Genomic DNA, 23,847 nt, shown 5'->3' with positions numbered 1-23,847 from the left:
CTACTACCCCCTCTCTCCCTACTACCCCCTCTCTCCCTACTACCCCCTCTCTCCCTACTACCCCCTCTCACCCTAAACCCCCCTCTCTCCCTACTACCCCCTCTCACCCTAAACCCCCTCTCTCCCTACTACCCCCTCTCTCCCTACTACCCCCTCTCACCCTAAACCCCCTCTCTCCCTACTACCCCCTCTCTCCCTACTACCCCCTCTCTCCCTAAACCCCCTCTCTCCCTACTACCCCCTCTCTCCGTACTACCCCCTCTCTAACCCCCTCTCTCCGTACTACCCCCTCTCTCCCTACTACCCCCTCTCTCCCTACTACCCCCTCTCTCCCTACTACCCCCTCTCACCCCCTCTCACCCTACTACCCCCTCTCTCCGTACTACCCCCTCTCTCCCTACTACCCCCTCTCTCCGTACTACCCCCTCTCTCCCTACTACCCCCTCTCTCCGTACTACCCCCTCTCTCCCTACTACCCCCTCTCTCCGTACTACCCCCTCTCTCCGTACTACCCCCTCTCTCCCTACTACCCCCTCTCTCCGTACTACCCCCTCTCTCCGTACTACCCCCTCTCTCCCTACTACCCCCTCTCTCCGTACTACCCCCTCTCTCCGTACTACCCCCTCTCACCCTACTACCCCCTCTCTCCCTACTACCCCCTCTCTCCCTACTACCCCCTCTCTCCCTACTACCCCCTCTCTCCTACTACCCCCTCTCACCCCCTCTCTCCCTACTACCCCCTCTCTCCGTACTACCCCCTCTCTCCCTACTACCCCCTCTCTCCGTACTACCCCCTCTCTCCCTACTACCCCCTCTCTCCGTACTACCCCCTCTCTCCGTACTACCCCCTCTCACCCTACTACCCCCTCTCTCCCTACTACCCCCTCTCACCCTACTACCCCCTCTCTCCCTACTACCCCCTCTCTCCCTACTACCCCCTCTCACCCTACTACCCCCTCTCTCCCTACTACCCCCTCTCTCCCTACTACCCCCTCTCTCCCTACTACCCCCTCTCACCCCCTCTCACCCTACTACCCCCTCTCTCCGTACTACCCCCTCTCTCCCTACTACCCCCTCTCTCCGTACTACCCCCTCTCTCCCTACTACCCCCTCTCTCCGTACTACCCCCTCTCACCCTACTACCCCCTCTCTCCCTACTACCCCCTCTCTCCCTACTACCCCCTCTCTCCCTACTACCCCCTCTCTCCCTACTACCCCCTCTTTCAGCCCCTCTCTCCCTACTACCCCCTCTCACCCCCTCTCTCCCTAAATCCCCTCTCTCCCTACTACCCCCTCTCTCCCTACTACCCCCTCTCTCCCTACTACCCCCTTCTCTCCCTACTACCCTCTCTCTCCCTACTACCCCCTCTCACCCCCTCTCTCCCTACTACCCCCTCTCTCCCTACTACCCCCTCTCACCCCCTCTCTCCCTAAATCCCCTCTCTCCCTACTACCCCCTCTCACCCTAAACCCCCTCTCTCCCTACTACCCCCTCTCTCCCTACTACCCACTCTCACCCTAAACCCCCTTCTCTCCCTACTACCCCCTCTCACCCTAAACCCCCTCTCTCCCTACTACCCCCTCTCTCCCTACTACCCACTCTCACCCTAAACCCCCTCTCTCCGTACTACCCCCTCTCTCCGTACTACCCCCTCTCTCCCTACTACCCCCTCTCTCCCTACTACCCCCTCTCTCCCTACTACCCCCTCTCTCCCTACTACCCCCTCTCTCCCTAAACCCCCTCTCCCTACTACCCCCTCTCTCCCCCTACTACCCCCTCTCTCCGTACTACCCCCTCTCTCCCTACTACCCCCTCTCTCCCTACTACCCCCTCTCACCCCCTCTCTCCGTACTACCCCCTCTCTCCCTACTACCCCCTCTCACCCTAAACCCCCTCTCTCCGTACTACCCCCTCTCTCCGTACTACCCCCTCTCTCCCTACTACCCCCTCTCACCCTAAACCCCCTCTCTCCCTACTACCCCCTCTCACCCTACTACCCCCTCTCTCCCTAAACCCCTTCTCTCCGTACTACCCCCTCTCTCCCTACTACCCCCTCTCTCCCTACTATCCCCTCTCTCCCTACTACCCCCTCTCACCCTAAACCCCCTCTCTCCCTACTACCCCCTCTCACCCTACTACCCCCTCTCTCCCTACTACCCCCTCTTTCAGCCCCTCTCTCCGTACTACCCCCCTCTCTCCCTACTACCCCCTCTCACCCTACTACCCCCTCTCACCCCCTCCCTCCCTACCACCCCCTCTCTCCCTACTACCCCTTCTCTCCCTACTAACCCCTCTCTCCCTACTACCCCCTCTCACCCCCTCCCTCCCTACTACCCCCTCTCTCCCTACTACCCCCTCTCACCCCCTCCCTCCCTACTACCCCCTCTCTCCCTACTACCCCCTCTTTCAGCCCCTCTCTCCCTACTACCCCCTCTCTCACCCTCTCTCTCCCTACTACCCCCTCTCTAACTCTCTCTCTCCCTACTAACCCCTTCTCTCCCTATTACCCCCTCTCTCCCTATTACCCCCTCTCTCCCTACTACCCCCTCTTTCAGCCCCTCTCTCCCTACTACCCCCTCTCTCCCTACTACCCCCTCTTTCAGCCCCTCTCTCCCTACTACCCCCTCTCTCCCTACTACCCCCTCTCTCCCTACTACCCCCTCTCTCCCTACTACCCCCTCTCTCCCTACTACCCCCTCTCTAACCCCCTCTCTCCGTACTACCCCCTCTCTCCCTACTACCCCCTCTTTCAGCCCCTCTCTCCCTACTACCCCCTCTCTCCCTACTACCCCCTCTCTAACCCCCTCTCTCCCTACTACCCCCTCTCTCCCTACTACCCCCTCTCTCCCTACTACCCCCTCTCTCCCTACTACCCCCTCTCTCCCTACTACCCCCTCTCTAACCCCCTCTCTCCGTACTACCCCCTCTCTCCCTACTACCCCCTCTTTCAGCCCCTCTCTCCCTACTACCCCCTCTCTCCCTACTACCCCCTCTCTAACCCCCTCTCTCCCTACTACCCCCTCTCTAACCCCCTCTCTCCGTACTACCCCCTCTCTCCCTACTACCCCCTCTCTCCCTACTACCCCCTCTCTAACCCCCTCTCTCCGTACTACCCCCTCTCTCCCTACTACCCCCTCTCTCCCTACTACCCCCTCTCACCCCCTCTCACCCTACTACCCCCTCTCTCCCGTACTACCCCCCTCTCTCCCTACTACCCCTTCTCTCCCTACTACCCCCTCTCTCCCTACTACCCCCTCTTTCAGCCCCTCTCTCCCTACTACCCCCTCTCTCACCCCCTGTCTCCCTACTATCCCCTCTCTCCCTACTATCCCCTCTCTCCCTACTACCCCCTCTCTCCCTACTACCCCCTCTTTCAGCCCCTCTCTCCCTACTACCCCCTCTTTCACCCCCTCTCTCCCTACTACCCCCTCTCTCCCTACTACCCCCTCTCTAACCCCTTCTCTCCCTACTACCCCCTCTCTCCCTACTACCCCCTCTCTCCCTACTACCCTCTCTCTCCCTACTACCCCCTCTTTCAGCCCCTCTCTCCGTACTACCCCCTCTCTCCGTACTACCCCCTCTCTCCCTACTACCCCCTCTCTCCGTACTACCCCCTCTCTCCCTACTACCCCCTCTCTCCCTACAACCCCCTCTCTCCGTACTACCCCCTCTCTCACCCCCTATCTCTACAACGATCATGGACATTTGGATCACGGTCACCGTAACAACCATTGGACCAGCAAAACATATATGTTTTTAATATATAATAATTTTACGCACATTTTCTCCGCTCCTGACTGCATGTGCTGCCACTGCGAGTGTACTTATAAAAGCAAAGCAGGAAGTAAAATATGTGCTGTGATTTGTTGATTCAACTCAACTTACGTTACAAAAAAATATACTGAACAAAAATATAAACGCAACATGTAAAGTGTTGGTCCCATTTTTCATTAGCTGAAATAAAAAAAAACATACATTTTCCATCTCCCTGTTAGTGAGCATTTCTCCTTTGCCAAGATAATCCATCCACCTGACAGGTTTGGCATATCAAGAAGCTGATTAAACAGCATGATCATTACACAGGTGCACCTTGTGCTGGGGACAAAAAAAAGGCCACTCTAAAATGTGAAGTTTTGTCACACAACACAATGCCATAGATGTCTCAAGTTTTGAGGGAGCGTGCAATTAGCATGCTGACTGCAGGAATGTCCACCAGAGCTATTGCCAGATAATTTAATGTTCATTTCTCTACCATAAGCCGCCTCCAATGTCATTTTAGAGAATTTGGCAGTACATCCAACTGGCCTCACAACCGCAGACCACGTTTAACCACACCAGCCTAGGACCTTTAAAAAAAAGAAAGAATGTGTACCTTTATTTAACTAGGCAAGTCAGTTAAGAACAAATTCTTATTTACAATGACGGCCTACCAAAAGGCAAAAAGGCCTCCTGCAGTGACGGGGGCTGGGATTAAAAATATAGGACTACACACACATCACGACAAGAGAGACACCACAACACTACATAAAGAGAGACACCACAACACTACATAAAGAGAGACACCACAACACTACATAAAGAGAGACGCCACAACACTACATAAAGAGAGACGCCACAACACTACATAAAGAGAGACGCCACAACACTACATAAAGAGAGACGCCACAACACTACATAAAGAGAGACGCCACAACACTACATAAAGAGAGACACCACAACACTACATAAAGAGAGACACCACAACACTACATAAAGAGAGACGCCACAACACTACATAAAGAGAGACACCACAACACTACATAAAGAGAGACACCACAACACTACATAAAGAGAGACGCCACAACACTACATAAAGAGAGACGCCACAACACTACATAAAGAGAGACGCCACAACACTACATAAAGAGAGAGACCACAACACTACATAAAGAGAGACGCCACAACACTACATAAAGAGAGACGCCACAACACTACATAAAGAGAGACGCCACAACACTACATAAAGAGAGCCACCACAACACCACATAAAGAGAGACACCACAACACCACATAAAGAGAGACACCACAACACTACATGAAGAGAGACACCACAACACTACATAAAGAGAGACACCACAACACTACATAAAGAGAGACGCCACAACACTACATAAAGAGAGACACCACAACACTACATAAAGAGAGACGCCACAACACTACATAAAGAGAGACGCCACAACACTACATAAAGAGAGACGCCACAACACTACATAAAGAGAGCCACCACAACACCACATAAAGAGAGACACTACAACACTACATAAAGAGAGACACCACAACACTACATAAAGAGAGACACCACAACACTACATAAAGAGAGACGCCACAACACTACATAAAGAGAGACACCACAACACTACATAAAGAGACACCACAACACTACATAAAGAGAGACGCCACAACACTACATAAAGAGAGACGCCACAACACTACATAAAGAGAGACACTACAACACTACATAAAGAGACGCCACAACACTACATAAAGAGAGACGCCACAACACTACATAAAGAGAGACGCCACAACACTACATAAAGAGAGCCACCACAACACCACATAAAGAGAGACACTACAACACTACATAAAGAGAGACACCACAACACTACATAAAGAGAGACACCACAACACTACATAAAGAGAGACACCACAACACTACATAAAGAGAGACGCCACAACACTACATAAAGAGAGCCACCACAACACTACATAAAGAGAGACACCACAACACTACATAAAGAGAGACCTAAGACAACAACACAGCATGGTAGCAACACAACATGACAACAACATGGCAGCAGCACAACATGGTAGCAACATTACTGGGACAGACAACAGCACAAAGGGCAAGAAGGTAGAGACAACAATACGTCACGCGAAGCAGCCACAACTGTCAGTAAGAGTGTCCATGATTGAGTCTTTGAATGAAGAGATGGAGATAAAACTGTCCAGTTTGAGTGTTTTTTTGCAGCTCGTTCCAGTCGCTAGCTGCAGCGAACTGAAAAGAGGAGCGACCCAGGGACGTGTGTGCTTTGGGGACCTTTAACAGAATGTGACTGGCAGAACGGGTGTTGTATGTGGAGGATGAGGGCTGCAGTAGGTATCTCAGATAGGGGGGAGTGAGGCCTAAGAGGGTTTTATAAATAAGCATCAACCAGTGGGTCTTGCGACGGGTATACAGAGATTACCAGTTTACAGAGGAGTATAGAGTGCAGTGATGTGTCCTATAAGGAGCATTGGTGGCAAATCTGATGGCCGAATGGTAAAGAACATCTAGCCGCTCGAGAGCACCCTTACCTGCCAATCTATAAATTACGTCTCCGTAATCTAGCATGGGTAGGATGGTCATCTGAATCAGGGTTAGTTTGGCAGCTGGGGGTGAAAGAGGAGCGATTACGATAGAGGAAACCAAGTCTAGATTGAACCTCAGCCTGCAGCTTTGATATGTGCTGAGAGAAGGACAGTGTGCCTGTAACAGGGTTGGTTATGTTTCCACTTGCCTCTAAAGAAATGTGTATTTAATGTTCAAGCACTCTTATTGGGTTGGTTCAATTCCGATGACAAAAAAAGGCGTGTTGTGATTGGCCCCGCTTGCAGCTAGGGGGGGAGATGGCGAACGTCAGGTCTCCCCCAGTATGGTAATGTGATGCCAGGGGAAGATCACGTTCTGAAGAGTTTTATATTTTTTATATTTTACAATGTGTACAAGTTTGCTGTACATTCCTGTATACATGTGTGGGTTTATGGGGCCTGTTAGGGCTTTCTGGGATGTGCTTTGGTATATGATTGCTGTATATAAGTGTGTTACCCAGCATGCAAGGGATTTTACCATCAACAGCCATCAACATCATTCAACCCTGCACAACTAATGTGCTGTTTCCTAGTTAATCACAGATAATAAATAACGATCAACTGGGACCACTGGCTGGGGTGATTTATTTGAACTAAACACGACGCAAGGAGAGTACGATTAACATCTGTCAAGTACCGTCTAGCCGTACTCCCAAGGACTCGTATGAGGTGACTACCTCAAGCTCTAAACCCTCAGAGGTAGTAATCACACCGGTGGGGAGAGGGGCATTCTTCTAACCAAACCACATTACCTTTGTTTTGGAGGTGTTCAGAACAAGGTTAAGGGCAGAGAAAGCTTGTTGGACACTAAGAAAGCTTTGTTGTAGAGCGTTTAACACAAAATCCGGGGAGGGGAGGAGCCAGCTGAGCATAAGACTGTACCATCTGCATATAAATGGATGAGAGAGCTTCCTACTGCCTGAGCTATGTTGTTGATGTAAATTGAGAAGAGCGTGGGGCCTAGGGTGGAGCCTTGGGGTACTCCCTTGGTGACAGGCAGTGGCTGAGACAGCAGATGTTCTGACTTTATACACTGCACTCTTTGAGAGAGGTAGTTAGCAAACCAGGCCAAAGACCCCTCAGAGACACCAATACTCCTTAGCCGACCCACAAGGATGGAACGGTCTACCGTATCAAAAGCTTTGGCCAAGTCGATAAGAATAGCAGCACAACATCGCTTAGAATCAAGGGCAGTGGTGACATCATTTAGCACCTTTAAGGTTGCAGTGACACATCCATAACCTGAGAGGAAACCAGATTGCATACCAGAGAGAATACTATAGACATCAAGAAAGCCAGTCAGCTGATTATTGACTAGTTTTTCCAACACTTTTGATAAACAGGGCAAAATAGAAATTGTCCTATAATAGTTAGGATGAGCTTGATCTCTCCCTTTAAATAAAGGACGCACCATGGCTGCCTTCCAAGCACTGGGAACCTCCCCAGAGAGGAGAGACAGGTTAAAAAGGTCAGAGACAGGCTTGGCGATGATAGGGGCTGCAACCTTAAAGAAGACAGGAGCTAAACCATCTGACCCAGATGTTGTTTTGGGGTCAAGTTTAAGGAGCTCCTTTAGCACCTCGGACTCAGTGACCGCCTGCAGGGAGAAACTGTGTAGCGTTTCAGGGGGAAAAGAGGGAGGAGCATCGGGGCTAGTCGCATTAGAAGGGCTGGGAGATGAGGAAATGTTGGACGGGCAATGAAGCGTGGCAGAGTTAAATAGGAATCCTGACTTAATGAAGTGGTGATTAAAGAGCTCAGCCATGTGCTCCTTGTCAGTAACAACCACATCATCAACATTAAGGGATATGGGCAGCTGTGAGGAGGAGGGTTTATTCTCCAGGTCTTTAACTGTTTTCCAGAACTTCTTGGGGTTAGACCCACAGAGAGAGAGAACTGCTCCTTAAAGTATCTAACTTTGGCCTTCCGGATAGCCTGAGAGCACTTATTTCTCATATGCCTGAACGAGAGCCAGTCAGCCTGAGTATGCGGTAGCCGAGCCTTTCGCCAAATGGAATTCTTGAGGTGGATTAACTCCGTCAGATCACGGTCGAACCAGGGGCTGAACCTGTTTTTAATTCTCATTTTCTTTATGGGGGCGTGTTTGTTAACAACACCACTGAAAATATCAAAAAAAGAAAGTCCAAACGTCTTCGACAGAGGGGATCAAGCTGATTCTATACCAATTTACAGAGGCCAGGTCATGAAGGAAGGCTTGCTCATTCAAGTTTTTTAGCAAGCGTCTATGACAAATCAGGACAGGTCGTTTCACTGAGCAGTCATTACGAACACAGGCTGTAAAACAGTGATCACTAAGGTCATTACAGAAAACACCAGACTGATACCTATCAGGATTATTGGTGAGGATAACATCAAGGAGAGTAGCCTTTTCTGGGTGTTTGGAGTCATACCTTGTGAGTAATAATATGAGAAAGATTTAGGGAGTCCCATTGCTTTAGGACTTGGTCAGGTAGTTTAAGCATGTCCCAGTTTAGGTCACCTAGCAGGACAAATTCAGACTTAGTGTAAGGGGCCAGGAGAGAGCTTAGGGCATTTAGGGTACAGGCCGGTGCTGATGGTGGACGATAACGCCCAGCAACAGACAACAAAGAGCTATTTGAAAGTTTAATACTTAAAACCAGCAAATCAAATTGTTTGGGGACAGACTTGGTGGAGACAACCGACCACTGAAAGTATTCCTTGGTAAAGATTGCCACTCCACCACCTTTGGAAGATCTGTCTTGCCGAAAAAGGTTCTAACCAGAAAGGTTAACATCAGTGTTCAAAACACTCTTTCTTAACCGCGTCTCAGTAATGACCAACACATCTGGATTGGAGCTGTGAACCCACACTTTCAATTGATCAATTTGAGGTAATAAGCTTCTAGTGTTAACGTGCAGAAAACCCAGAAATCAGAGCACAAGTCAGAATTGGGGCTAGCAACAGTAGATGGGCCAGGGTGCACATGCACCTTTCCAGATATCATCAGCAGTAATCCAATCAGGGTACGGCAGAGGACAGGGAGGAGCTCTGCAGGGTTGATTTATTATGACATTTGAATGTGCATCAGATGGCAACAAAATTATATTGTACAGCAATTTCATCTGGTAACATGAATACAAAGCCGGCGAGAGGATGTTAGAAAATAATAGAATAGAGATGTTAGAATAGAATAGAGATGTTAGAATAGAATAGAGATGTTAGAATAGAATAGAGATGTTAGAAAATAATAGAGATGTTAGAATATAATAGAGATGTTAGAATAGAATAGAGATGTTAGAATATAATAGAGATGTTAGAATAGAATAGAATAGAGATGTTAGAATAGAATAGAGATGTTAGAATATAATAGAGATGTTAGAATAGAATAGAATAGAGATGTTAGAATAGAATAGAGATGTTAGAATAGAATAGAGATGTTAGAATAGAATAGAGATGTTAGAATAGAATAGAGATGTTAGAATAGAGATGTTAGAATAGAACAGAGATGTTAGAATAGAATAGAGATGTTAGAATATAATAGAATAGAGATGTTAGAATAGAATAGAGATGTTAGAATATAATAGAATAGAGATGTTAGAATAGAATAGAGATGTTAGAATAGAATAGAGATGTTAGAATAGAATAGAGATGTTAGAATAGAGATGTTAGAATAGAATAGAGATGTTAGAATAGAATAGAGATGTTAGAATAGAATAGAATAGAGATGTTAGAATATAATAGAGATGTTAGAATATAATAGAATAGAGATGTTAGAATAGAATAGAGATGTTAGAACAGAATAGAGATGTTAGAATAGAATAGAGATGTTAGAATATAATATAATAGAGATGTTAGAATAGAATAGAATAGAGATGTTAGAATAGAATAGAGATGTTAGAATAGAATAGAGATGTTAGAATATAATATAATAGAGATGTTAGAATAGAATAGAATAGAGATGTTAGAATAGAATGGAGATGTTAGAATAGAGATGTTAGAATAGGGAGGCCAACTAATAGTCTGTGTAACTAATAGAGAGTCAGAGTCGCGAGTGTGGGAACAAACATTGTCTGTCCCACGGTTGGGTAACAAGCAAGTTCATAGTCAACAAAGCACTCAGGAGTCATGAGGCAAATAGCATAAAGCACAAGAAAAATATATAACGACTTGGGGCTAGCCATCGTAAGTTCAGAGTCACTCGTCCCAACAGAGCGTGTGTGCTGGAGGCGAGCGAAAGCTCGGGAGAGAAGGGGGAGACAGGGGGAGAGAGGGGGAGACAGGCCAGGGCAGACGGGGAACAGATCGCCAGGTGGAATCCAAGCAGCAGTGCAGCAGGCAATGGGAGCAGGTGTCGCACCCGCTTGGGAGAAACTTTTTTCTGGAAGCTGAGTAGGAGAGGAGGCATTCAACCAGACAGGGGCGTGGTGGAGCAGACGGGGGCGTGGTGGAGCAGACGGGGGCGTGGTGGAGCAGACAGGGGAGTGGTGGAGCAGACAGGGGCGTGGTGGAGCAGACGGGGGCGTGGTGGAGCAGACGGGGGCGTGGTGGAGCAGACGGGGGCGTGGTGGAGCAGACGGGGGCGTGGTGGAGCAGACGGGGGCGTGGTGGAGCAGACGGGGGCGTGGTGGAGCAGACGGGGGCGTGGTGGAGCAGACGGGGGCGTGGTGGAGCAGACGGGGGCGTGGTGGAGCAGATAAAAATGTCCGAAGAGAAAAGCTTGTTGAAAAACCGTGGTACAATTGCCTTGAGTTTTGATATGCCAGACATTCGGGCCATCAAACATCAATTGCTGGCGAACAACTTCCTGAGATGTGGATATTCCAGGGTTCACATGAGTCTTCTTCACCTGGGGATCGTCTGAAGAGGGGGAGGGGGTTCTGAGGAGGATTTCTGTCTGTAATAAAGCGCTTTTTGTGGGGAGGAAATCATTCTGATTGGCTGGGCCTGGCAAAACCCATTGGGTGGACCTGACTCCCCAGTGAGTGGGCCTATGCCCTTCCAGGCCCACCCATGGCTGCGCCTCTGCCCAGTCATGTGGAATCCATAGACTAGGGCCTAATGAATTTATTTCAATTGACTGATTTCCTTCTTTGAACTGTGACTCAGTAACATTTTTTGAAATTGTTCTGTTGCATTTCTATTTTTGTTCAGTATACATTCCATTGCATGAACCACATCCGTTAACACCATTTGAATGAACACACACTACATCACCATAGACGCAGTAAAAGGAGTCAACGGAACACCGACGTTCCATTGGCCAGACTGGCGCACATTCAACCAATCTGATCGAACAAAGACGGAACACCGACGTTCCATTGGCCAGACTGGCGCACATTCAACCAATCTGATCGAACAAAGACGGAACACCGACGTTCCATTGGCCAGACTGGCGCACATTCAACCAATCTGATCGAACAAAGACGGAACACCGACGTTCCATTGGCCAGACTGGCGCACATTCAACCAATCTGATCGAACAAAGACGGAACGCCGACGTTCCATTGACCAGACTGGCGCACATTCAACCAATCTGATCGAACAAAGACGGAACACCGACGTTCCATTGACCAGACTGGCGCACATTCAACCAATCTGATCGAACAAAGACGGAACACCGACGTTCCATTGGCCAGACTGGCGCACATTCAACCAATCTGATCGAACACCGACGTTCCATTGGCCAGACTGGCGCACATTCAACCAATCTGATCGAACAAAGACGGAACACCGACGTTCCATTGGCCAGACTGGCGCACATTCAACCAATCTGATAGAACAAAGTGGATATTTGTAAAATCCGTTGTGATTTATAAATATATAGTAACAGGCCCACAACGTGGTCACTAAAGTCCGATGTGGATATATTTGGCTGTTTTCCCTTTTCAAGTTTAGAAGAAGTGGCTGCTAAATGCTAACTCCTGTATACGCTGGTTAGCATAGCTAGCATACAGAAATCAGTGTCGGTAGTCAAAGTCATTTTTAACTGTAATGCAGTTGATTGGTAATGGTGACGTGAACTTGTTGGGGTTGTCATCCATGCAAGCATTTTACTCTGGTTTTTACCTCAACATAGTGTGAAATACACATGTAAACAACAGCCTAAATGGAGGCAGATTTCGCTGGGAGGCAATGAGTCAACTCGGGATCTTTTCCCCCCACACGTTTCCATGACAATTCCATTGTTTTGGTCGAGTTGGATTGACATCTTTACTGCATCTATGGAAATGATTGCATCACAATACCATGCAGCTATTGCGAGTGTACCCATGAGTTTACTAGTCAAATTAACAAGGTTAGAGGTTCCAAGCCTGTTCTATTCATTCTATTTCTATGTGTGCTGCTGCTGCATTGTGGGGGGGTGCGTTGCCTAGCAGTGGGGTGTATTTAGGGCTGTTACGGTGACCGTATTACTGCCACACCGGCGGTCACGAGTCATGAAGGCAGTCAAATTCCACATGACCGTTTAGTCACGGTAACTAGGCTTCTCCAAGCTCTGATGCTGATGGTCATTAGTAGCCTACCAAACTTGCTAACTGCCTGGTACTCAGCACTCTATTGTCCCACTAAATCACTCTGACATCAACGCAAATGTTATTGGAAAATCTAATCAAACAATTAATGAGAGCCCATGAGCTCATGTTGTGCAGCATTTCTATAGGCTATGCAATTGCGGGAGAAAACAGAGTGATGGCCGCTATTAAAAAGAGGAGGATCCCATCAGCTTTCTATAGGCTAGGCCTACTAGATTTATTTCTCAACTTTCCTAATATTAAGCGCATTGCTTATATTTACAACAGGAGTATAGCCTACCTGGCTGGCATGAAAATAAACCACAGGGAAAAGCGGTCCTCCATTTGCTATTTAAGTGCATAAATGACATGTATCAACAGGGACAGTGTGAAAAAATACAAGTGCATGATAATGGTCCATTCTAAATCAAAACAAATGTCACACATATATTATTTAGTATATGTAAAGACAATATGAAATCAAGAATAGTCTGATGGGTGACAATATTAGCCTATCCCTTGTGAATGATATATTATCCCTTGTGAATGATATATTATCTCTTGTGAATGATATATTATCTCTTGTGAATGATATATTATCCCTTGTGAATGATATATTATCCCTTGTGAATGATATATTATCCCTTGTGAATGATATATTATCCCTTGTGAATGATATATTATCCCTTGTGAATGATGCCCAGCATAAGATACACTTCAACAGTGAGAGACGGAATCTAAAACAAAAATCCAGAAAATCACATTGTATGATTTTTAAGTAATTAATATGCATTTTATTGCATGACATAAGTATTTGATACATCAGAAAAGCAGAACTTAATATTTGGTACAGAAACCTTTGTTTGCAATTACAGAGATCGTACGTTTCCTGTAGGTCTTGACCAGGTTTGCACACACTGCAGCAGGGATTTTGGCCCACTCCTCTATACAGACCTTCTCCAGATCCTTCAGGTTTCGGGGCTGTCGCTGGGCAATACGGACTTTCAGCTCCCTCCAAAGATTTTCTATTGGGTTCAGGTCTGGAGACTGGCTAGGCCACTCCAGGACCTTGAGATGCTTCTTACGGAGCCACTCCTTAGTTGCCCTGGCTGTGTGTTTCGGGTCGTTGTCATGCTGAAAGACCCAGCCACGACCCATCTTCAGTGCTCTTACTGAGGGAAGGAGGTTGTTGGCCAAGATCTCGCAATACATGGCCCCATACATCCTCCCCTCAATATGGTGCAGTCGTCCTGTCCCCTTTGCAGAAAAGCATCCCCAAAGAATGATGTTTCCACCTCCATGCTTCACAGTTGGGATGGTGTTCTTGGGGTTGTACTCATCCTTCTTCTTCCTCCAAACACGGCGAGTGGAGTTTAGACCAAAAAGCTCTATTTTTGTCTCATCAGACCACATGACCTTCTCCCATTCCTCCTCTGGATCATCCAGATGGTCATTGGCAAACTTCAGACGGGCCTGGACATTCGCTGGCTTGAGCAGGGGGACCTTGCGTGCGCTGCAGGATTTTAATCCATGACGGCGTAGTGTGTTGCTAATGGTTTTCTTTGAGACTGTGGTCCCAGCTCTCTTCAGGTCATTGACCAGGTCCTGCCGTGTAGTTCTGGGATGATCCCTCACCTTCCTCATGATCATTGATGCCCCACGAGGTGAGATCTTGCATGGAGCCCCAGACCGAGTGTGATTGACCGTCATCTTGAACTTCTTCCATTTTCTAATAATTGCGCCAACAGTTGTTGCCTTCTCACCAAGCTGCTTGCCTATCGTCCTGTAGCCCAACCCAGCCTTGTGCAGGTCTACAATTTTATCCCTGATGTCCTTACACAGCTCTCTGGTCTTGGCCATTGTGGAGGTTGGAGTCTGTTTGATTGAGTGTGTGGACAGGTGTCTTTTATACAGGTAACGAGTTCAAACAGGTGCAGTTAATACAGGTAATGAGTGGAGAACAGGAGGGCTTCTTAAAGAAAAAGAAACAGGTCTGTGAGAGCCGGAATTCTTACTGGTTGGTAGGTGATCAAATACTTATGTCATGCAATAAAATGCAAATTAATTACTTAAAAATCATACAATGTGATTTTCTGGATTTTTGTTTTAGATTCCGTCTCTCACAGTTGAAGTGTACCTATGATAAAAATTACAGACCTCTACATGCTTTGTAAGTAGGAAAACCTGCAAAATCGGCAGTGTATCAAATACTTGTTCTCCCCACTGTATGTATGCATTTAGACTCTGCCTATATGTATGCATTTAGACTCTGCCTATATGTATGCATGTGCATGTGTACGTGTGTATGTACACAGGTGAGTCACCTGCCCTCTGGCATCGGAACATTCAGGGGGAATTCCTGTGTATCGGAATTCTGCCCTTCCCATTCCCACCTGACGGCGCGCCGCAGGGGAGGAGGGGGCGGAGCACCGCAGGGGAGGAGGGGGCTGAGCGCCGCAGGGGAGGAGGGGGCGGAGCGCCGCAGGTGGAGGAGGGGGCGGAGCGCCGCAGGGGAGGAGGGGGCGGAGCGCCGCAGGTGGAGGAGTGGGCGGAGCGGCACAGTGGAGGAGTGGGCGGAGCGCTGCAGGGGAGGAGGGGGCGGAGCGCCGCAGGGGGAGGAGGGGGCGGAGCGTCGCAGGGGGAGGAGGGGGCGGAGCGCCGCAGGGGAGGAGGGGGCGGAGGAGGAAGCGGAGGAGGAGGGGAGGAGGGGGCGGAGGAGGGGGTGGAGGAGGGGGTGGAGGAGGGGGTGGAGCGCCGCAAGGGGAGGAGTGGGCGGAAGTCAGAACTCTGTAGAACTTTGCTGAGCACCCTAATTCCTAAGGACTGGAGCTGTTTCAGCACTAGGGAGGGGTGGGTATAGTAGTCGGAGGTTGTGGAAATAGAAGTACATTTCCACCTTCCAGTAGATCTTCATGGAACACATGGAACACTATGAACCAACCCAGCAAACCAAAATTGGTTCTGTGAAAAGTTCCCAGAACATTCGTTAGGTCACGACAAATGTTCTCAAAACACAAAAACTGTCCAGGGTGGGATTAATATAGAATGTTTGTATAAAACATTCGCCTGATGTTGCAAGAACATTCCTATATCACATTTAATCTGTTCTTTAAAAGGTTCCCAGAATGTTTCATTAGGTTGTGGGAACCGTCTGGTGAGAACAATGTGGGGACATCACAAAAGATTTGTTCCCAAAACACAAAAACAGTTGTGTGGATGATTCTACAATGTTTATTCTAGGGTGCAAAAAAACATTCACCTGATGTTACAAGAATGTTCCCAGAATACATTTCTTCTGTTCTTTAAAGGTTTTCAGAATGTTTCATTAGGTTGTGGGAACATCGTGTGGACATGACAAGAGATATGTTCCCAAAACACAACAACTGTCCAGTTGTTCTGATTATTACAATGTTTGTATTAGGTTGCAAAAAAAAAACATTTGCCTGATGTTGCGAGAACATTCCCACAACACATTTTCTATGTTCTTTAAAAGTTCCTACAATATTTATTTCCTTGTGATCTAGGATCACTTTTGCTTTTCAGGTCATGAAAAATAGATTATATCGGGTGCGTTTTTAAAAAGTTGAACAGTCAATTTATACACTGTTTTTTTTATTTTTATAGTTAGTCTAAATTCTGCATTTCTGACTGGATTTATAAATCTGGACTAAATAAGGACATCCTCTATTGTAGTAGAGTGTATCTGAGCCTCAATTAAAACATTTTTGGTTGAACAATATGGGATTGAACCTGTAATCTTCAGATCTGCAGCCAGATCATTAACCCTCTGCACCAGGGGATAGTTGTGACCTTGTAGGCTTTCAGTCAAATATGGTCAACACAGAGCACAATTCAAATCATATTTTATTTGTTGCGTACACATATTTTGCAGATGTTATCGCAGGTGCAGCAAAATGCAATTTCTGAGTTATTAAAATGTTCCCATGCTCTTCATATGCAGTACTTAATCTTGTGTTGAAAGTCTTATGAAATGGCATTTTGAAATTGAGAAAAGGTCAAATTGTTTTCTTATTTAGTTTGAAGGTTTCTGGGGAACATTTTAATAACGTAGAAATTGTGTTCTGATATTTAAGAATCGGAAAGAAACATCATGGGGATGTATTCCTACGCCGCCCCACTTCTTGTGTTTTCACTTTGAACGAACACCAGGAGGTTGAGCCCTGAGCCGGCCTTCTGGGCAAGGTGTGTCTTTGCGTTAAATCCCGCCTACTCAAATGACCCTGCTGCCATGGCCCTGGAGGAGCAGTAAAAGTCAGTTGCTAGCTAACGTTACAGCCGCCAGAAACAAACACAGAGCAAACGAAGCCAACAAGCTAGCCAACTTGTTTGCAGACTGTAGCAGGGACAAAAGAAACAAGCATCATTCTCGGTTCTTGGATCTGAATCAACTCGACCCCAAAAAGGACAAAGAAGAGAGAAAAAGATTGATCATGACCAGAAACTGGATAAACATTGGAATTAATTTAGAATGGTGGAAGAGTGACGCCGAAATGGCCACCGTTCTCGTGCACTGATAGGTAAGTGTTGGGTTGAGTTTTTAGCTTACTAGCTATGTTAGCTGCTAACCTTAATGTGTTCAATGTCCAAGCTAGCTAACACGGATACTTAGCTAGCTAACATCTTCTGAATTCTGACTGTTTTGTACTCAAAGGAATATAACGATAGAATCATGTAGCTACACTGCATAAACTCCACCAGATGCCCAAAGCCTTTCTTTCAACTAGCTAACATTAGCTAGTTAAAGCTAGATATGCAGGTTGTTGACATGATAGCGTTAGTGTGTTTGGTTTCTAGACGATAATGCTAGCTAACTAGGTGGCCGACAGCATTTTCGGCCCAGGACCACCCCAAAAAAGCATCTAGCAATAACATGTGGTACAGTAACATCACACAAACATGTATTTGTCAGGGAGATACTGGTGGAGACCGTCTGATTTAGAGGGAACCTGAGGTTATATAAGTTGTGGTTGTTCAAACCCCGACACCGAAAGAGAGGTAAGAAAGGCTGTATGCATTTTGTGTTATGCTTTGTGATTCAGTAAGTATTTTGTCGGTAATCGACCAAAATAGTTAGTTAGCTATGTTTTCCTGTTCAGCACATTGCCTGCCTGTATACAGCATTGATTCCTACCTAGTGTTAACTAACCCACCAGGACGACTGAATGAATATCCAGCGTGGGTCAGTCAAGTAAACAATGTCTCATCTGAATGACATATTGGTGGACTATGGGCCATCAAGTCATAGGATGGTCACATTAGCATGACACATGTTACACAGGTTACAACACAACACCACATCCTATTTATGTAAATAGACTGTTGTGACACTGACTTATTTGGTGGTAATGTCTTCCCCCCCCATTTAGCTGTAGTCAACAGAGCATTGATGGTTGAATTCATAAACGGAGCGTTACGTTCTCACTGTAATTTATTCATATTTCAAATGATGTTATCAAAATCAACGTTTGTTTGAGATATGCACAGGATACAGTGGGGTGTATAGGGGAATATGACATTGCATTGTACCATGTACTATTGAAGTAACGATTTGTTTTGTGTTTTCCCACACAGCGCCAACAACCCCCACAGACTCAGACTCCCGCCAGCAACCAAGCAATAGTTTCTTCAGGAACATCAGAGGGCTTGGTAGGAAGCTGTTGTTCATACAGAATGGCAGACATTATGCTCCTTACAAGTATTTTCAATTTTCCTGATGAAACTTGAGAAATGAATATACAATTACATTGAGTTAGAATATTACAGTGGATTGCGAAAGTATTCACCCCCCTTGACATTTTTCCTATTTTGTTGCCTTACAACCTGGAATTAAAATGGATTTCTGGAGGTTTGTATCATTTGATTTACACAACATGCCTACCACTTTGAAGATGCAAAATATTTTTTCTTGTGAAACAATCAAGAAATAAGCGTGCATAACTATTCACCCCCCCAAAGTCAATACTTTGTAGAGCCACCTTTTGCAGCAATTACAGCTGCAAGTCTCTTGGGGTATGTCTCTATAAGCTTGGCACATCTAGCCACTGGGATTTTTGCCCATTCTTCAAGGCAAAACTGCTCCAGCTCCTTCAAGTTGGATGGGTTCCGCTGGTGTACAGCAATCTTTAAGTCATACCACAGATTCTCAATTGGATTGAGGTCTGGGCTTTGACTAGGCCATTCCAAGACATTTAAATGTTTCCCCTTAAACCACTCAAGTGTTGCTTTAGCACTATGCTTAGGGTCATTGTCCTGCTGGAAGGTGAACCTCCGTCCCAGTCTCAAATCTCTGAATGACTGAAACAGGTTTCCCTCAAGAATTTCCCTGTATTTAGTGCCATCCATCATTCCTTCAATTCTGACCAGTTTCCCAGTCCCTGCCGATGGAAAACATCCCCACAGCATGATGCTGCCACCACGCTTCACTGTGGGGATGGTGTCCTCGGGGTGATGAGAGGTGTTGGGTTTGCGCCAGACATAGCGTTTTCCTTGATGGCCAAAAAGCTCAATTTTAGTCTCATCTGACCAGAGTACCTTCTTACATATGTTTGGGGAGTCTCCCACATGGCTTTTGGGGAACACCAAACGTGTTTGCTTATTTCTTTCTTTAAGCAATGGCTTTTTTCTGGCCACTCTTCCGGAAAGCCCAGCTCTGTGGAGTGTATGGCTTAAAGTGGTCCTATGGACAGATACTCCAATCTCCGCTTTAGGGTTATCTTTGGTCTCTTTGTTGCCTCTCTGATTAATGCCCTCCTTGCCTGGTCCGTGAGTTTTGGTGGGCGGCCCTCTCTTGGCAGGTTTGTTGTGGTGCCATATTCTTTCAATTTTTTAAAATAATGGATTTAATGGTGCTCCGTTCAAAGTTTCTGATATTTTTTTATAACCCAACCCTGATCTGTACTTCTCCATAACTTTGTCCCTGACCTGTTTGGGGAGCTCCTTGGTCTTCATGGTGCCGCTTGCTTAGTGGTGCCCCTTGCTTAGTGGTGTTGCAGACTCTGAGGCCTTTCAGAACAGGTGTATATATACTGAGATCATATGACAGATCATGTGACACTTAGATTGCACACAGGTGGACTTCATTTAACTAATTATGTGACTTCTGAAAGTAATCAGTTGCACCAGATCTTATTTAGTGGCTTCATAGCAAAGGGGGTGAATATGTATGCACGCACCAATTTTCCGTTATTTAATTTTTTGAAACAAGTTATTTTTTTCATTTCACTTTTTGTGTAATGTCCATTGCATGAAATCCAAATAAAAATAAATTTAAATGACAGGTTGTAATGCAACAAAATAGGAAAAACGCCAAGGGGGATGAATACTTTTGCAAGGCATTGTACCTACCTCCTCTCTCTCAGGTGAGACCATGGTCAGTATGTTACCATCAATTCATTGATGGTGAGTTGACTGTTGAATTCATAAACGGTGAGTAAATTCTCACTATAATTGACTCACATTCCATCAATAATATGTTATCAAACCAAAATCAATTTCCATATGATGTTATCAAAATCAACGTTTATTTGGGATATGCACAGGATACAGTGGGGTGTATAGGGGAATATGACATTGCATTGTACCGTGTACTATCGAAGTAATGATTTGATGTTTTCCCACACAGCGCCAACAACCCCCACAGACTCCTCCCTCCGGTCCCACACAGCGCCAACAACCCCCACAGACTCCTCCCTCCGGTCCCACTACCAACCAACCAATAGTTTCTTCAGGAACATCAGTGCAAAGGTCTTGGTAGGAATTTTTTTTTGCTCATACAGAATTGCAGACATTACGCTCTTTATAAGTTTTTTCCTGATGAAACTTGAGAAATTAATATGCAATTACATTGAGCTAGAATCAATACTTTGAAAACTTGGTTTGGAAAGGCCATTGACACTTGCGGTAGGAAGTGATTTTAATACATTTCAGTGATATGATTTTCTTTCTCCCATCAGCATCAACACTGCCGGAGTAACGGAACCATGGATGACTTGGACTACTGCCGGAGTAACAGAACCATGGATGACTTGGACTACTGCTAGAGTAACGGAACCATGGATGACTTGGACTACTGCTAGAGTAACGGAACCATGGATGACTTGGACTACTGCTACAGTAACGGAACCATGGATGACTTGGACTACTGCTAGAGTAACGGAACCATGGATGACTTGGACTACTGCTAGAGTAACGGAACCATGGATGACTTGGACTACTGCTAGAGTAACGGAACCATGGATGACTTGGACTACTGCTAGAGTAACGGAACCATGGATGACTTGGACTACTGCTAGAGTAACGGAACCATGGATGACTTGGACTACTGCTAGAGTAACGGAACCATGGATGACTTGGACTACTGCTACAGTAACGGAACCATGGATGACTTGGACTACTGCTAGAGTAACGGAACCATGGATGACTTGGACTACTGCTACAGTAACGGAACCATGGATGACTTGGAGTACTTGCTGCATGATAACAGACTGACTACATACAGTTGAAGTCGGAAGTTTACATACACTTAGGTTGGCGTCATTAAAACTTGTTTTTCAACCGTTCCACTCATCTACTTTGTGCATGACACAAATAATTTTTCCAACAATTGTTTACACAGATTATTTCACTTATAATTCACTGTATCACAATTCCAGTGGGTCAGAAGTTTACATACACTAAGTTGACTGTGCCTTTAAACAGCTTGGAAAATTCCAGAAAATTATGTCATGGCTTTACAAGCTTCTGATAGGCTAATTGACACCATTTGAGTCAATTGGAGATGTACCTGTGGATGTATTTCAAGGCCTACCTTCAAACGTAGTGCCTCTTTGCTTGACATCATGGGATGTCAAAAGAAATCAGCATAGACCTCCACAAGTCTGGTTCATCCTTGGGAGCAATTTCAAAACGCCTGAAGGTACCACGTTCATCTGTACAGACAATAGTACGCAAGTATAAACACCATGGGACCACACAGCCGTCATACCACTCAGGAAGGAGACGCGTTCTGTCTCCTAGAGATGAATGTACTTTGGTGCGAAAAGTGCAAATCAATCCCAGAACAACAGCAAAGGACCTTGTGAAGATGCTGGGTGAAACAGGTACAAAAGTATATATATCCACAGTAAAACAAGTCCTATATCAACATAACCTGAAAGGCCGCTCAGCAAGGAAGAAGCCACTGCTCCAAAACCGCCATAAAAAAGCAAGACTACGGTTTGCAACTGCACATGGGGACAAAGATTGTACTTTTTGGAGAAATGTCCTCTGGTCTGATGAAACAAAAATAGAACTGTTTGGCCATAATGACCATTGTTATGTTTGGAGGAAAAAGGGGGATGCTTGCAAGCCGAAGAACACCATCCCAACCGTGAAGCACGGGGGTGGCAGCATCGTGCTGTGGTGGTGCTTTGCTGCAGGAGGGACTGGTGCACTTCACAAAATAGATGGCATCATGAGGAAGGAAAATTATGTAGATATATTGAAGCAACATCGCAAGACATCAGTCAGGAAGTTAAAGCTTGGTCGCAAATGGGTCTTCCAAATGGACAATGACCCCAAGCATATTTCCAAAGCTGTGGCAAAATGGCTTAAGGACAACAAAGTCAAGGTATTGGAGTGGCCATCACAAAGCCCTGACCTCAATTATATTTGTGGGCAGAACTGAAAAAGCGTGTGCGAGCAAGGAGGCCTACAAACCTGACTCAGTTACACCAGCTCTGTCAGGAGGAATGGGTCAAAATTCACCCAACTTATTGTGGGAAGCTTGTGGAAGGCTACCCAAAACGTTTGCCCCAAGTTAAACAATTTAAAGGCAATGCTACCAAATACTAATTGAGTGTATGTAAACTTCTGACCCACTGGGAATGTGATGAAATAAATAAAAGCTGAAATGAATCATTCTCTCTACTATTATTCTGACATTTCACATTCTTAAAATAAAGTGGTGATCCTAACTGACCTAAGACAGGGAATGTTTACTAGGATTAAATGTCAGGAATTGTGAAAAACTGAGTTTAAATGTATTTGGCTAAGATGTATGTAAACTTCCGACTTCAACTGTAAGTCTCTTGTGTAAAAATCCACGTTTTCATTTTAATTCACAATTAAAAACTTTACAAGGTAAAAGTGACTGTTTTCAAAAAAGAAACGGAGAATTACAATGACAACTGAACACTTGTAGAACTTATAGAAAACACACACACCATGCTGGACACGTACAGCTAGCTACCAGCTCCCAGGAAAAAGCTTCCATTGAGCCCCAGCGGATAATGGGAGGCCAGTACTCGCCACACACAGCAGCTTGGAATGATGACCCTGTTGCCAGGTCCCACACCTCCAGGCTGCTCCTGGTTCCCACCTCTCACCCCCTACTAAGAGGTCATCTGTAGCTCAGCTGGTAGAGCACGGCGCTTGTAACGCCAAGGTAGTGGGTTCGATCCCCGGGACCACCCATACACAAAAATGTATGCACGCATGACTGTAAGTCGCTTTGGATAAAAGCGTCTGCTAAATGGCATATTATATTATATTATATCACAGCCGGTATGAGCACAATGCGTCCTTACGGCCCTGCTACAGAGGTTCAATTCTGAATGACGGATACTTGCGTGTTCATTCTATCTTGGGAATTGAAATCAAGTTCATTTGGTTGATTTCAGGTTGAGCAGGTAGAACATCACACTGACACAATGCTGATGGTGACGCATGTAGTGTAGCTGAAGGGTTAGGATGTTCCTCATCATGTAGTGTAGCTGAAGGGTTAGGATGTTCCTCATCATGTAGTGTAGCTGAAGGGTTAGGATGTTCATCATCATGTAGTGTAGCTGAAGGGTTAGGATGTTCCTCATCATGTAGTGTAGCTGAAGGGTTAGGATGTTCCTCATCATGTAGTGTAGCTGAAGGGTTAGGATGTTCATCATGTAGTGTAGCTGAAGGGTTAGGATG

At 46.1% G+C, this 23,847-nt stretch overlaps 1 protein-coding gene across 1 annotated transcript in view; it reads left to right on the top strand.

Annotated features, from left to right (window-relative positions):
* Positions 1-23,847, top strand: part of LOC311122265 (neurotrophin-3-like) — a gene marked incomplete at its 3' end in the record, with an annotated part of 141,415 nt that overhangs the window by 21,632 nt on the left and 95,936 nt on the right. The gene's annotated exons all lie outside the window — the stretch shown is intronic.

Source organism: Coregonus lavaretus, assembly GCF_964263955.1.
Source record: "Coregonus lavaretus genome assembly, contig: HAP1_SCAFFOLD_259, whole genome shotgun sequence".
Taxonomy (NCBI): domain Eukaryota; kingdom Metazoa; phylum Chordata; class Actinopteri; order Salmoniformes; family Salmonidae; genus Coregonus; species Coregonus lavaretus.
Note: the sequence above shows the minus strand (reverse complement) of the source record. Positions and strands in the feature narration are given on the sequence as shown.